The following is a 16,950-nucleotide window of genomic DNA, read 5'->3' as shown; positions in this document are numbered from 1 at the left end:
ATCTAGTGTCCTATTAATAAACAGTCATGAACTTATCTCTTTCTGGAAAAACCTCCCTGGCTGGTTCCCTACTACAGAAATCTCAAGCAGGGTTTGTTCCCACACATTCAGAGTTTGTAAAGCAGCTGTGTCCTCCTGAGCCAGACATGGTCCCCGTTCCTCTGAGGTCCAGAGGCAGGTTCTGCAGCTGCCTGCTGCCCTGACTATGTTCTTGTTACTAATTAAAGGTAGTGGCTGTGAATTCAGTGTGATACACAATAAGTATTCATCATGTAAACCTGGGTGACCTGGATCTGCCTGCTGTGAATCCTGTTTCCTTCTGCCTGGCTACTTTGCAAATTGCATCTGTAAGTATCTTTTCTCAGGGGAAGCAATTTCTAATCTTTAGATCAAAGCCAAGTGTGAAAGATAGCTTATCTCTTTTTTCCAAATCATGAATTTTATATTCTAAATTATCATTTTATCTACAAACACCTACTTCGGTGTTCTAGCCAGAACAGTATTTCTTTTCGTTTCTCTGTTCATTTGCTGGGCTGGATTTATTTTTTCGGGAGGGTTTCTTATAAGCCTTATTCTCTTCCCTGCATCACATTGTGGAAACATAGGATGGCAAAGTCAGCTGTCAATCAAAGTGCTCTCTGTTCTTAGTGAAGCTGAGTCAGTCCAGCCCTAGGAGGAAGCGTGTGAAGGAGGCTGTTAAATCTATTCATAGATGCGGAGATGTTCCAGCCACGGTGAGAGGTTGCAAATGACGCATGAATGCACCAGCAGTGGTATGGAGGAGGAGGCTGCTGAGGAGGAGGGAGAGCAGAAGTGGGGGTTGACACAGGATCAGAGAATTATAGCAAGCTCGATGCCAGCCAAACTATTTCTTTGCAAAGACACAATTGCAAAGGCTCGTATGGACTGCATTGGTAGAGATGGCTGCTCTGACACATGTCCATGTCCTTTGTCTGAACTGTCATATAGAGTGGTGGCCCTGATTATATTCCTTGTACGCATGTCCAAATGCTGCTGTGTCTTCAGAACCAGGACACCTGCAGTATTACTAACAGGTGCCAGTGACTTATGGGAAACAAATGAAAGACTGTAGGTAAGATGGAAAGGGGAAGACAGCCTCTGTCCATTCTGTTTGGACAGATAAACTAAGCCCCTGGTTCTAGATCAGAAGAGAAATAATACAGTCTGGGGCCTGAAAGAGATTGCAGCAGACTGTACTTTACAGAATTGTTAAAAGGATTTGGGGGGTTGAGGATTCAATACATTGCTGCCAGTAAATGGAATATTACCATGGAAACTTTAGGGTTCTGTGTTATATAAGACTAACTCACCCCGGTTAGTGAATATGCATGAACATATGCATGGATCCAAAAACAAATGCAAATTATCTTTCTATCATTCCTACCTATTATCAGCCATTTGAGAACCTACTGATGCCAGGGTGCTAGATATTGCTGTATATAAATGCTAATAGTTCTTATCTCTTTGACTACTAGATTGCTAGGAGGGTCTGGGAGAAATGTGGCCTATGTAGATGATGGAGAGTGTTGTTTCTCCAAGGGGATGACTGCTGGGTATCCCTCACTGAGCTTCTGTCCATCAGGCCTATGTAATGAAAGGCAATGTAACAGAATGGCCTCCAACAAGTGGCATTTTAGTGGTGTCTCCCTCATGATCAGGATCCATTCAGGAAACCAAAGATCCTCATCGGAGAATAGACTAGATTTGATAACCTCTAAAGTCTCTTCCAAATTCAAAAGTTATAGTTTTATTTGTGAAGGTTCTTTTATTAAATATAGATTTTATTTTATAATCAAATATAAGATAAAATATGCTATTTCAATATATAATTAAGTATATATTTAGATATATTATATTATAAATATATAATTCAATATAATTAAATTAAATTTATATTTATACATATAATAAAATATAAAATAAAATATAAAACTACTTCAGACATTTATAAAATACATTTTGGTCTTATTCCCCAGCTTCATGGCCCTCACACTCTGCCTACAACCCTTCTTCTTTAGCCAATCTCTTACCTTCATGTCTCATTTTGTGTGTAGTCCACTGACTTTAATAAGACTTGCTTGCTAAAAGGTAGGTGGAAGATTAATTCTAAAGTTAATAATAATAACTTTAAAACTTTAGTAAATGGGTAATATGACACTTCAGAGCTTTACCGGCTGTTTCTGCCGCCAGCCTCCCCTTGGTCCTGATCGCCTTCTCTCTATATATATCAATCGCCCTGGGTCAGTAGAAGGAGCATCTATCTCTTCACCCCTCTTATATAATAAAGACCATGTGGAGGAGTAGGAAGGCAAAGAAGGGAGGTTCCTTATCAGCACTGCCATTATCCTCTGTTATTGTAGAGAACAGTGGTTTTGCTAGGCTTCCAAGCATGAATAAGATGCACAAATGTACAAGACACAGCCAATCCTTCTCTCTCTACCACACCCTCTTCCCCTATCCCTGTCCTCCCCATCCCCCTCCTCCCCTTCCTCCTCCACAGCTGGCTCCTTCTTTACACTTTCTTTTAAGCTATGAAAGGCTGTGTGAGAAAATGTCCTTTTTGTCTCTCTAAGTCTAGTTTATTTTGCTTAATACAATTCATTCCAATGTCTTTGAAAAGTGTCATGACTTGATTCTTCTTAAAAGCAGATTCATATTTTATAAAGTATATCAGATTTGGAGAACTTTTTAAAGAAGACATTTATATTAATTGTATGTGTAGTGTAAGTTTTTCCATTTTTGTTGTTGGCTATGTGTATGCCGTTGTACCACATGTGTATCTTGTTGCTAAGGAGTCCAGGAAACGTCATCAGGGCCCGTGGACCTGAAATTTCAGATGGTTTCGAGCTAGGAACTGAATGCATTCTCGGTGAGGGTAGAAAGTGCTCTTAACTGCTGAGCCAAGTCCCAAGCTCCTCTCTGACTTTGTTGTGGTTTTAGAGCAGTGTAGTTCAAGGAGCTTCAGAGCCCTCATCTGCGTAAGCTTACTTGATGTGATGTGGACTCAACAAGGCTCAAAAGTAAGTCCCACCCAACTGCCTATTATGCTAATTGTGTGGCAAATAAGATTTCCATATTCCTAAACTGCTGAAAAGTTTAAAAGGTGAATACTTTATGACACGTCAAAGTTATCTAATCACATTTTTGCTGTCTGTTGACTAAACTTCCTGTAAACATGCACACATAATTAGGAGTGTGTAATATGAGAAGACTTTTTGAGGTGATGTTTGAAATCCATGCTCTAAGGCCTTTTTATAGAAAACGTGTCAACTCTTTGACTAAATGACCCAGTTAGCCATTGAATATTAAGTCCCTATAATTTGAATAAGGTTTTAATTTTGTTTTTAGTTTATTTTTTACCTTTTGAAATAAAACCCTACGTGTTTTACAGGTTTGTGGCACGACGACATCATGTTCCCCTGCGGTCTGTACTGAGTCCTACGTCAGGGTAAATATCAACCTCGTTAAATACTATTTCTCGTATCGACTTCAATTAATCTGCATGCACTTGATAAGCAGATTTATTTATAAATTTCGTGGACTTTATTAGGAATAATTATACAGAGCCATCCTTTAGCGGAGGGAGATGGCTCAGTCGCTTTGGTTTTGAATGGACACAGGTTCCCACTCCCAGTAGCAGCATGGCATTTCACAACTATCTGTAACTCCAGCGCCACAGGATGCAAGTCTTTCTTTTGGCCTCAATAGGTACTGCACACATCGGGTGTACATATGCACATGCAGATAAGATATTCGATGCACAGAAAATAACTACAAATAAAGGAAGTAAAAGCTTACTTGTAAAACCCCTTTATAGAAGCAGGAAACCAGTGCTGTAAATAAGTGCTTACTAGGACACCCCACACCACTACTATTTCACATTCGTCTCATTGTTCAGATGCACACACCAAACCCTGGGCAGGAAAGGATGCCCCCAGATATAATCTAAGTGGCTTCCAAAGGCAAGGCGTACATACTCTCTTGGCTCCCTCATTCCTCCCTGTTAGCCTGTTCTAAAGACCTTCCTTTCTGAAGAAAACTCCCCATATAACACATCAAGCGTTTCAGATGATGAAGATGTCTCCAAGTGCCTCATGAGAAAGAGTCTTGCTGGAGAAGGTGTCTTTGCAGAAGTATCTCTGCTCTGCTCCTAGCTGAGCCGGTACCCCACAGCTCAGCTGCCACCATGGGAGGAGTTCTAGTAATAAGAAATTCATAATCAAATTTCCAGTGTTTGTTTTTCTCCCTGTTCTTTCAAGTCTAAAAAATTAGCAGAGAGAGAGAGAGAGAGAGAGAGAGAGAGAGAGAGAGAGAGAGAGGAGTGTCTTCAGATAATAGAGCCCCTGTCTATCCGCATAGCTTGGGTGATTCCTCCTCCCCAGTACATAACACTGGTCTGTTTCAAAGCACATGTACCACAAACAAGAAACAAACCATCCCAGTGAGGGGATTATTTGCTACCATTGCCCACTTAACATAAAAATTCTATAGTTTGTTCAAATCGATTTCTGAGATCTTGTGCTGACAGAATCAGAATTTGGGGTGTCATATTTATCAATGGTTCAGCCAGTATGGAGCCACTATGGAGAACCAGATGTACATTGAACATTAGCAATTGATCCCACTGTGGAGGGACTTGAATCAGAATTCCAGTGTTTCTAGGTCTTTTCACTGATGGTTTCCTCGGAAAATATTTGTCATGTGACTTAAGGGAGCCAACAGAAGGCACTGCTTTTGCATAGAACATGTATGGAAATGGAGCAATGAGAGAGATGGCTCCCAGGCCCTGCCTGTCTCAGTGATGAGTGATGACCATTTTAGTCACCCTTTCCTTGTCTGTCACAATGTGTGAAGCTATGTGGGTTGGAAAGCTTGCGGTCCTAACTGGCAATCTAGCTAGAGCAGAGTACTGAGGGCATGGCGCATGATCATTTCAATTCTTCACCTTGGGAGGATACCCAAGGTTGCGACCTAGAGACCAGACCCAGAGTGCTGAACTCAAGGGAGCACATGAATACAGGGATCTGGGTAAAGACTGGAGTTTACTGATAGCTACTCTAAAGGCTTTGTCAACTTTAAAGCTCTGTTTCATTCTGCCATGAGCAGTGTGTCTGCTCTGAACGAGAACCCAGGGCCAGTGAGCTGAAAGACTTCGTTATCCAACCCACAAACACCTGCTCTGGGCTGGGAACTGTGGACAGAAACAAAGCAAGATGTATAAGCAGAAGCAGTAAACCTCCCCAGGTGCCTCTGCTCATTGTGCCAGTTTCCATAGCCTTATCTTGGCTGGAGGCCTGCTTGAGAGTAACAGCCCTTTCCCTCCCTGCCATTTCATCTGCTTCAAGCCCAAGCACGGATGGCTCACCTTATGTAGTAGTAGCTATTCAAAAACCCCATGGACGTGCTCCTCTTCCACAGTCTGCACAGACGCAAGGAGGGCTTAGAAAACACATAAGCCCATGACTATCTAAGTGATAAGCTTCATCTATATTCCGCTGGGTCAGAAACAGACTCTGGGTAATTTAAGCTAGGAGATGTTCTTTCTGGTAAAAGAAATGGTACCTTGCTGCATAGCTAATAAAATGCATCATCTGTCAGCATTGAAGAGCCCTTTCGGTCTGTAATTATTATCATTAGGCACAAGTGTAAGTGCTCTGGAATTTCGTCTTGGGGTGGGGCTCTGTGAACGGCTCTTAACTTCCCTAAAGGGCTCTCTGGGAGCAGGCAGCCTGCCCATGGAGAGTAACACATCACCACCACCACTCCTTTGAGTGGTGTTATTTGGGATTGTTTTAGTGACAACTGTTTGGATGACAAAACTATGTAAATTCTGTGGCTAGAAGAACTGATAGTCTCCTGGCTACACTGTTTTTGCTAGCTGACTTCCCAGCTGAGGCCATATTGTCATCTTTCCAAAAGCTGCAAAGGGGATTCCCACATTTCTCCTACGCTACCAAGCATCCTTTACAGGCACACAATAAAAACCCTTTGAAGGGTTGAACCTCTTTAACTTGATGCATTATCTCTTCATTAGCAAAAGAAATCAGAGCTGAAGCAATCGACATTGTTAATGGCACCCTTCTGCTTGCAGCCCACATTTGTGACCCTCCCATGAGTGTACAGGGACCCTGCCATATGGTTAACTCTGTGGGGGTTGCTCTGGGGATTTCAGGAAAATGATGAGACAGTCTTCTTTTTAGAGGGGCTTATAATTCAACGATGAGCTGTCCTCTGGAGAGATATAAAAAATAGTCCACAAACATCAGCCTTATGTCAGACAGATTTGGAATTCAACTTTACTCTCCCACTTTCAGGCTGATTGAGTCAGAATCCCAAATTTCATCTTTTGATTTCAAATTTCATCATCTGAAAACTGGGAATGCTGATAACTCCTCTGAGACATAGTGGGAAGGAAAATGAGTGGGAAGGAAAATGACACTCACTGAGAAGGAAAAGTATTACTGAAGACCATGGTAATTATGATTAAAGGGTGTGAAGGGATGGGATAGAGTAGCTATAAGTGAAATCAGTAATGATGATGATGAAGATGAAGATGGCGGGTATATCTGATACTCATTTGAAAAAGAGAGAACCCTTTGGAGCTAAACAAACAAACAAAAATAAATGTTTTTGAGTTGTCTTAGTTTGAATTTTTACTGTTGTGAACAAACACCATGAACAAGGAAGGCCAGTCGTACAAGGACAGCATTTAATTGTGTCTGGTTACAGGTTCAGAGGTTCAGTCCATTATCATCAAAGCATGAAACATGGCATCATCCAGGCAGACATGGTACACAAGGAGCTGTGACTTCTGTATCTGGATTAGAAGGCCTCCAGAAGACTGGCTTTCAGGGTGTTAGGAGAAGGGTCTCAAAGCCCATGTCCAAAGTGACACACTTCTTCCTAAAAGGCCACATCTATTCTAACAAGGCCACATCTCCTAAAAGTGCTACTCCCTGGGCCAAGAAGAATTTAAGCTAATTTTAAAATTAAATGTAGAATTCCGCTAGGGGAGGTTAAAATGTAGACATTCCAAGTGGACATAGTAGCTATGTCTAGTAGAAGCATTCAGTCTGTGATGTGACCTGTTTAGAATTCCACTAAAGGAATCTCATTTAAATAAATTTCTTCACCAAGTGGGTAAGGACATCCAAAAGCTCCTTTGTAGAGACTCCATGGATAGGTATTCAGGTTTAGTTTCTCAGCAACCTCCTCTAAATCTTTGGTTCTCTTGAACTTCCAGAGGTAACACCCTTGGATATTACAAGTGATACAATTTAAACTTGAAGGTTAGAGATGAAATTAACTTTGTCAATTCATTGACCTAAATTAAGGAGTCTGTACTAGACTATCTGGTGAGACTCCACAGAGTCACGGGGTCCTGGAGTGTCAAAGAAGAATGCAGGCAGGGAGAACCAGCCAGATGGCAAATTAAGATGGTTGACTTTGAAGAAGGAAAGGTTCTGGAGTCAATGAATGCAAGCAGCCTGTAGAACTAAAAAGAAAAAGAAATTGCTTCAATTCATGATGAAACTAGCATAATTTGGTTTCTATTCAATGAGAGTGTACTGAACAAATAATTCATGGTAGAATTATAAAATAATGCATTTGAGTTGCTTTAATCTGTCCATATTTGCTGTATTGGACATAGCAGCAGTAGACACAAATACAAAAGCCTTTCATTGACGCAGACAGCCCACACTTGTATTCTACATTTAAACTGTTGCTCTCCTACTTAAACTTCAAGAACTTTCTTACACAGTGAGGCATTTGGTTTGTTCTATAAGTTGTACAATGAGAGTCAGATTGACAGTGGGATCTTTAACTCACTACAAAGAAAATTACTCTCATCCTGGAATTCTACATAGGTTTGGGTATTTTAGCCATGAAGATGAAAGGCAGGGAAGAGAAGGAAAGAAGTGGGAGATAGACACAATGCTTTGTGTAAATGCCTCTTAGTCTGGCTTTTGCTGGCCTCTTATCATGGTTGGATTCTATCTTTCCTGTTTTATGCTTATTTGTGTTTTATTTCATACCATGTAAACAAATCTGCTCCCAATGGCAGCACATCACGAGGTGTGAGTTTTGCACTTGCTCCATGGTTGGCCATGTCACTAATGTAGCTTTCTGTAAGCTTTCCAACCATTTAAACAAGTCACCAGTGTTATTCTTGTCTCAGGAGAGAAGTTTGAGGCAGCGTCTTGTCACATAGTCTTGGACAGCCTGTTTTCACTCTTTTAGTGAGTACTCATTAGGGCTATGATTTTGTTCCATGCCGTCAAGATTCTGGTTACCACGCATCTGCTCTTGACTCTTGATTCCATCAATGACTGCTGGTTGTTATCGTGCCTTTCTCTTTGTGTTCTTAACTAGAATTCAATGCAATACTTCTCTCCCAGTTTCACTGAGTTTTTTTTATTTCTGACTTCTACTTATTTGTTCATACTTTCCACAATAATTTTACTGCATTGCTGGTCAAATCTTACAAGAGTTACAACAAAAGCTGTATTATTCTATCACTGGGAAAATTGAAGGAGATTATTACATGTAAATATCCATGACACGATGTGGCCTATAGATGGGGTAACTATTTAGTGTCTTCTTGCAATGTTTATTCACACATTAAATAGACATGTAAAAAATTAATTCAGTGTACCTAGGAGTAGTGACCCACCACTGGAAAAAGTAATGGCCACATAATACCCAATGCTGTCTTCCCATTTTCATTTGTTTTGTTCCTCCTGTGGCTTTTTGAGCACTGCTAATGCGTGGATCTAGGAACATTTTCCTTCTATTTCTAGCTGGGGTCGCTGCTTTGAGTGATGAAGGTTATTTATCTGGGCAGGAGCTGTAAGGTGTAAGTGTGTTTCTTGCTTTGCTGCCTTTCCATCCCTGTCAGTTTGATGGAATGCCAAAAGCTTCTTGTGATTTACTTGGTGGGAGGCAGATTAATAGATATGGGGAACACTCATTTTCAGTCCAAGTTCGGAGGAATTCATGTCTCTGGCTTGATCCTTTATTGATTTTATAGATTTAGACAGCTTTGAGGCCAGTCTTCTCCTGCACTGATAAGGAAACTCGGACTGTCTCAACTGCTGAGTAGTTAACTCCTCATGCACCACCAGGGACAATACACCCAACTGAGTAAGGCATAAAACTTGAGGGTCTACTCGAAAGGGGCACCCTTCAAATATGCCATTTATGAAACAGGCACTGAAGACTGATCTACAGAGGCATTTATAAGTGGACATTTCCCCTCTGTCTAATAGAAACAGCATTGTCTGTCAAACCTCAGCAACCTCAATGTTGGGGAAATAAAATAATTATAGCTATACCAAGTATAAAAAGGACAGAATTTATTTATCAATCATGAAAGAAAAAAAAACCTGGGTATTTCTTCTATCTTACACGGTTCCCTACGTTCTTTTTCATTTTGTTCAGGACCATAAGACACTGTACTAGTTAACATCTCTTTATCCTTTGTCATTTTGTGGTGAAGCCTCTGTAACAGGACACACTGGTTTCAGATCCTCCATAGGTTGAGATGGCAGAAGAGAAATGCAGAGTTTACGAGTTCAAGAATTTAAGTCTGAATCAGGGTCTGGCATTCTAAAAGAAAACCGTAAACAGCCGCCACAGTAAATGCACAGATCACCGAAAGAGGCTGTGGATTTATTTCCAGGAGAGCAATGGTTAGGACAAGAGTAAAGGGTTAATAGATACTTCAAGGTCTATTTTGTTTGAATGTCTTAGATCCAGTAAATAAATGCCAGAGAACAGATACTGCACCTTAACACATGCAGTGTTTTATCTGCATCTTGCTTAGGCTTTTCTACTCACATCTGGTGCATTCTATACACTCTAGATAAAATATTATCCAGTATTTGTAGTCACAGGAGAAAACAACTCACTGTAGTATCACTGTAATCACCATGGGATGTTACATGATCGCTGTCTTGCTTCTCCAGCGTTTTCTCGCTCTCTGAACAATTTATAGGTGCTTCAAATGCATGTAACCTGAAGCACTGCCCGTCTTATATCACCATGGCCTTATCTTGACACGCGAGAGGGAGCTGCTGATCATGGCTCTCAGACAGCCACCCAGCACCCGAATGAGGAGACCCTCCCCCCACCCTGCTCCCCTACCCACCCACTCCCACTTCTTGGCTGGGAATCCATCCCATAATCAGCCACCAAACGCAGACACTATTGCATATGCCAGCAAGATTTGGATGAAAGGACCCTGATACCGCTGTCTGGAGTGAGGCTATGCCAGTGCCTGGCAAATACATAAGTGGATGCTCACAGTCATCTATAGGATGGAACACGGGGCCCCAATGGAGGAGCTAGAGAAAGTACCCAAGGAGCTGAAAGGGTCATGTTAAGTTCTTTATCTGCATCCCACTCTTTGGTGCTTAAGATTAGAGCTCCTTTCTACTTGATTCAGATCTGAAAACACTTGGAAATGATCTCTGAGCACTCAGTCTCCTGGGTCTAGACTCAGGTGATAACCCCCAAACTTCAAACCTAGGTAAGGACAGGCTCGGATGTCACTTCAGTGCTCATGCCGGACATTTTTGTCTTTCTTAGGATTTTCTTCGAGTCCATCCCCTTTCCTTCCTTTCCTGCTGTTCTCTTCGCTCCCGTTCACAGCCATCCATACACAGAATCACAGAGGGAAGCAGGATCTCATGTGTTTGTGGTCTCCATAAACCTGCCTCGTCTTCCATTTTAGTACTTTAAGTTGTGTTGATAAAATCAATAACATTTATATAGTTTATCTCTTTACCAAAAAGAGTCAATATGCATTGTTCACCATGACTTCAGTCACCTGCACTGACTACCCACTTTAAGTGTAAGCTTTTTCTTAGATGAAAAGAGAAGATCAAATGTCTGTGTAACTCTTCATTTAACAAGCCTTCTCCTCTCCTCCTCCTCTTTTTTGTTCTGAGCTAGGATGTCATTATATCACCCACAGACTGGCCTAGAACAGACAGAGACATGAGGACCCTCCATGAGACACAGCACAGTAAGCCTTAGACACCTGCTTGCTGCCAAGTCACACAGCCAAGACAGAGGATGTCACTCAGGGTCCTGCCAGTTGTGTGACCAGTCTGCAGCCGAAAGTTCCAGAATGTGTAAGCATGTGGCAGACAGGTGAGTGAAAATGGAAATGCTGCATGCATCGTAAGAAGCCTTAGGAAGGAAGATGGAACTGGAGACTCAAAGGTAGAGAGAAAGTAGCCTGTTGTGAGTGGCCAGCCCCACCACTTGGGCTATGGTGAGATTCTAGCCTGAGTTCCCACTGAAGGCCATGTCTGGGTCTGTGGCAACACAGCAACAGGGCTGGGTGGCAATCTCTCTGTCTCATATTGCTACTAGAGAACATGGAGATGTCTCTGGTGGAGGTACCCTCTGGAGACCAGATGGATGCCCAGGGGCTATGCAGAAGCTGTCCCTGACCCTCACTGGCTGCAACTCTCTGGAAAGTTGGCCTCAACTCTTATATTTGTTATATTTGACAGTACTTAGGAGATGAGTACTCAGTCCCTGAGCCTCACTGGGGCAGCCCAACAGAGCAGGCCCTGGTGGTGGTGGCATAGGTGAGCCAACCCCAAAGGAAAGAGCATGGGAGAGCTGGTCCTACCACTCTTCTAGTCTGCCATGAGGTGGGGGGTATGGGGAGGTTGGTGCCCTCATCCTTTCTCCATCTTCACATGCAGCAGTCTGTAGAGTTGGTCTCCTGTGGGAGAGCAGGAGAGCTAGCCTTGTGTCACGGCTGGCTGTAGCACTTGGGGGAGAGTGGGCTCTGAGCTTTGCCTGGGCAGCACAGTGGATCTGGGCCTGAAAGCATGGGTGTGGTGCAGGTGACAGGCCCAAGGGCATGAGAGCAAAAGAGCTGACTCTGCATCCTCCTGATGGCAATGGTGGCATTGGATATCCTAGCCAGAGTAGTGCTGGAGGACTAAGTCTGGAGGTGTGGACAAAGGAAAGCTAACATGCTGATCAGCTCAGCTATCACACAGGCCCAGATCCAGGGCTCTGAGTTGGCCCACCCCCAAATCTACATCATCTATGAAAGGGCCAGTCATGAAGATCCAAACCTCAGGATCTCCATGATACAGGACAACAACAGGATAACTAGAAGTCTCAGTGAGGATCCAATATTGATGTCACAAAAACCAGAGACCATGAAGCAGACCAATGAACATTTGCAAGCGAAGATGTGTAGACAGAGGGCTATGCTAGAGCACACACTGTGACATAGTACAGCTTTCGTGATGAGATGTTTTTTCTGTGCTTTGTTTTGTGTGCTTTTTATTTTTGTGAGGGAGGGAGTTGCAAGGAGAAGAGGGGGTGGAGGCTGGGGGGGGGGAATGAGGTGCATGATGTGAAACTCACAAAGAATCAAGAAAACGTTTACTTTAAAAGGGCCCACTTAATATAAGGTGTTTATATTTGTGACTTCACATCCATTTTTATATAGTAGGTTGATATGCATAATATGATATACAAATAAATATGATAAAATGATATGAAACAAAATTTCATCCAAATGTTCAGTGTTTGTATGACTTTGGGGAAGAAAACAGATAGGAGGGACTCTTCTAAAAACAGCTGTGTGGTTCTTGTCCATTCCCTGACCCGGGTAATGTTGACTTACAGCGGCACGGAGTAAGTTTTTTAGTTTCTGCAGAAATTTAAATCATATATTTTTACATGAATCAAATGATAGGTTATAAATGAAATTAACCATCTATACTCTTTCCTATAAGTAGAAGCTAATTGTATTTTTATATATATCTATAAATATAATATTGTTAGCAACATATAATTAACACAATCATTGAAATACAAATATTCAAATATTTTCTTGCTCTTTGGACCAGGATCCCAAGCACCCATTTTTCTACTAGAACAGGCTAAAAACTGAAATGCCCAAACATTTTTATCATTATTCTTACTATTTTCAGAATATGAATGAGAATTACGTCATATGCTGTATGGGATTTTGATCTGACTAAACAATTTTGGTTTAAGCGCAACTGCAGAATGAAACATTTTATAGCATGTACATGTATATATGTATGGTACATGTATATGCTTGCTTGAGAGTGTGGGTGAATATGTGTATATGTATGCATGCATGTAGAAGCCAGACATTGAAGTAAGGCATCTTCCTCAATCATTGTCCACCTTGCTTTAAACAGACAAACTTTCCTGAGTTTGGAGCTCATCAGTTGGCTAGAATATGCATACACACACACACACACACACACACACACACATATATATATATATATATATGTACATATATATAATATATATATTATGTATATATATATATAATATATGTGTGTGTGTAATGTGTATTCTGTATATATTCTATATATACATAAGTATATATCTACAGAATATATCATACACACACACACACACACACACACACACACACATTATCTGTATCTTGTATGACCACTGCACTCCAGATATCTACAAAAAGACAGGGGATAGGAAGTCAAAGGGTCACCTGAACTCCAGAACAAATTTGAACTAGCCTTGGCTATATATCAAGATGCTGTCTCAAAAGACAAATGACAAAAATAATTTTAAGGGTGATTTCCCTGAAATGCAAAATAATGTATATGTGTAATATAAATTGGAGTCATTATAATCATTAAACCAGAAACCTAAAATTAGACAGAAATACAGAGCTTAAAGATGATCTTGACATTATTGTCACAAAAATCTTCATAGAAATTGTTTAAATGGTATCAATTGCAAATGTAATTTTGGATTATCTCTCTGAGTTTGTATGTATTATTCATGGGTGCAGAACATATACCACTGGGAAGTAAGGAAAATTGCCTAACTCAAGTTCATGTAAATTAAACTTCCTTTGACATCTTCAAAAATAGCAATTATTGAATCAATGGTGATCCACTATTTATAGTCTCTTTTGTTACAATTCTTACAAAATGTTTTTTAATAATGCAATTTTAAGAATTTCTCCTTATTAAGAAGAGCCACAGAATTTTTTACGTATCTCTGATATTAAGTGCCATGTTTAAAGGTTCAGCAACAACAACATCTAAGATTTTGTTTTACCCCTTGGAACAAGCCTTTGCATGACCTTCCAAAATAAATAAATAAAAAAAAAATAAAACCTCACAAAATATAAGGGCACAATGCAAACAGAGAGAGAGAGAGAGAGAGAGAGAGAGACAGAGACAGAGACAGAGACAGAGACAGAGACAGAGACAGAGAGGTGCAGGATCTTTTTACTTGATACCAAAAAAAGTAATTATTTTTTGAAATTTGGTGAGTGACTGAAAATACATTTGGAATGGTATGTGAAGTGCTAAGTGAGACATGGTTTGAACTTGGATGTACCTACATTTCTGAGAGCAGATCGGGGCTGTTTTGAACATAAGTCCACTATGCCTGACATACTTTGCTTCCTCTGAGCTCTCCTAACAAGGGAAGGAAAGTCTATTTTTAATTTCCTACTTCATAAATTCTGTTCTTTACTTTTCTAGGACTGGTTATTCAGGGGGATGATCTATCTGTGGAGATAAGAGGACAGTTGATGGATTTCTGGCCACTGGCTGCAGGCGGTGGTTGGCTTGAAGTGAGGCTGCCTGGGTGTGTGCCCCTGCAGGAAAAGCAGGAGGAAGGAGCCAGGCAAAGAGGACAGTCCTGTGTGGGAAGATGTGTCACTGGTCATTCTTTACAAAGAAAATAAAAATGAGACTTCTTGTTGGCTGTCCTACTTAGTGCTTCCAAAATCCCCTTCCTCTTTTCCGTCTCATAGAGTCCAATTTTTTGAAAATAAATAAAAGATATTTTAAAAAGCCACGGGTACCCCGTGCTGACATTTAACAGGGGATATAGAAGAACAAGTCTCTGTGTTTCAACACAGATTGGATTTTGCCCACTGAGATCTTCAGCTTGCTCTGCCTCATTTATCATTGGGATGGGCTTCACAGTGTCAGAAGCAACTGCAGCAGGTGGTGTACAAAGCTGATGGCTGGTGGTCGCATGTACCAGATGTCCAGCCAAAGCAGACATGACCAAAAGAACCTGGAAGGAAAGCCACAGAAAGGAAGCATTCAGGGAATGGAGCAGACACGGGTAAGACCTTCCCCACTTGGCTTTAAAGAAATAGAGTCACCATTATTCCATGGCCAAGAGAAGGTCATGTCCAGAGGAATTATTTTAAATAGATTCTGAAGCTGACAATGAAGCCCTGGTTGAGCTGTGTTCCCAGTTGGTGAAAAGGTTTACAGAACAGAACATGGCTGGTTCCTCCAAGATCTACAAAGGGAAGATCTAGAGACACACTTTCCCACTTCTGCACTCGTCCACCACCCAGGAAGATCCTTAAGAGGCTCTGTTACTAGTGTCTACCAACTGCTTTAATAACTTAGGGTTTAAAAGGGTGGATCTGAAAGAAGAGGCTGGGCTGGAACTTGGAAGGCAGTCAGAAATCCAGCCTGGCAAGTCTAGTGGTTTGTTTTCAGCCTTTATTTAACCACCTTCTGCTATCAAGAAACCTACAAGTACTCTCGGGAAGTTTATACCGAAGGAAATGGAGAAAGTGCACATTGTTTCTGAGTTGTTTTGTTAAGACTCCTGGATGGCAAGGGCGTGTGTTTTATAATTATGAAAGTTTGCTCAGCTTGTAGAGGTGTCATAGGTTTCAATCTGAGATCCGGTAGCATGCCGTGCCACCTTAGAAAAGCAAATGCTCGAGAGCCCTTGAATCATCTTAAATTCTGCCCTTGAAATGGCTATAAATGAACTTGGCTGCTATCCAACGTAGGCCAGCGAAGAGAACATGCCAGGGGGAAATGTTTTTGTCCGTGCTAGAATGACCAGCTGTCACTGCATGCCAGCAAGTGGAAGGCACAGAATTGGCGGATCTGTGGGAATAAGCAAACAGTCCTGCTTTCTCCACAGAAACTCATTTCCCTCTGCTGCATATTGACAATTGTGAGCTATGTTTGCAAAGTGGTTTGTGTGCAAGCAAAGCATCCAGGAGGGGAGAGGCGAATATTTACCCCAGCAGGTCTTAGAAGCTCCAGCTTCTTCTTCACAGAAACACAGATTAACACATTCCCAAGCGCTGCTTTGAAAGGAGAGCCTTAGCTGACACAAAATATTCTACAATTAATGTTTATTTCAAAGCCAGGGTGACATAACTCGCTAGTTACACCAATATAAGAAAAGATTGGGGAGTTCCTGTATTAGGGGAGGAAAGGGTAAGAGATATAACTTTTGGGTGTGGGATAGATACATGTGATTGTTTAAATTAGCTTGACCAGACCCTACATTAGCTTTAATTCAGTCTGGTCTTTAGTGGATCTGTGTTTAAAATAGCTTCCTACCAGTTAATCACACTGTTAGATTTAGTCTTGAATACCAAGAATATCAAATTAATTACTGTGAAACTAATTCAATATAACCCCTGGACTGCATTAAAATTACTTTATAGTCTATGTTAATATTTGAGGCCGTGATACATAGGAGCAGTTGTAAGTACTAAAGCAGGTATACTATTTAAAATAAAATAATTGAATGGAGGATTTTCTTTTCTTTCCTAAGTTTTAAGAAGGAGCTATTTTTATTAGGTATGTTGTTTCCCTATTAGATGACTTAAAATACTTTAACTGTTTATAACAGTCCAGAAAAATAGTAATGACTGGCATATGTATGTATATATATCATGCACACAGATAGTCAAGTATGTACGAGGGTGATTATTTTTAACACAGGTTTTAAATGGAGAGTCTAGACCACGTTGACTCCTTTTTCCATGAACAATTCCTACAGTGACATTTGTTATGCACTAGTTTCTGTTCTAAGTACACAGCACATATTGACTTATTTAATTCTTAGGCAAACCTAAAAGATACATGTGATTTT

The 16,950-nt window shown here is 40.9% G+C and overlaps 1 long non-coding RNA gene across 1 annotated transcript; it reads left to right on the top strand.

Annotated features, from left to right (window-relative positions):
• Positions 1 to 232: 232 nt before the first annotated feature.
• On the top strand, positions 233 to 14,768 carry LOC110307613 (uncharacterized). The gene is made up of 4 exons (XR_003838585.1): positions 233 to 347; positions 3,413 to 3,469; positions 11,000 to 11,178; positions 14,562 to 14,768. It is a non-coding gene; the product is annotated as an uncharacterized LOC110307613 (long non-coding RNA).
• The last annotated feature ends 2,182 nt before the right edge of the window (positions 14,769 to 16,950 follow it).

The sequence above is a fragment of the Mus caroli genome, unplaced genomic scaffold (assembly GCF_978045245.1).
Source record: "Mus caroli unplaced genomic scaffold, Mus_caroli_1 scaffold_15, whole genome shotgun sequence".
NCBI classification, from domain to species: domain Eukaryota; kingdom Metazoa; phylum Chordata; class Mammalia; order Rodentia; family Muridae; genus Mus; species Mus caroli.
The sequence above is the reverse complement of the archived record's forward strand: the minus strand, read 5'-3'. Positions and strand labels throughout refer to the sequence as shown.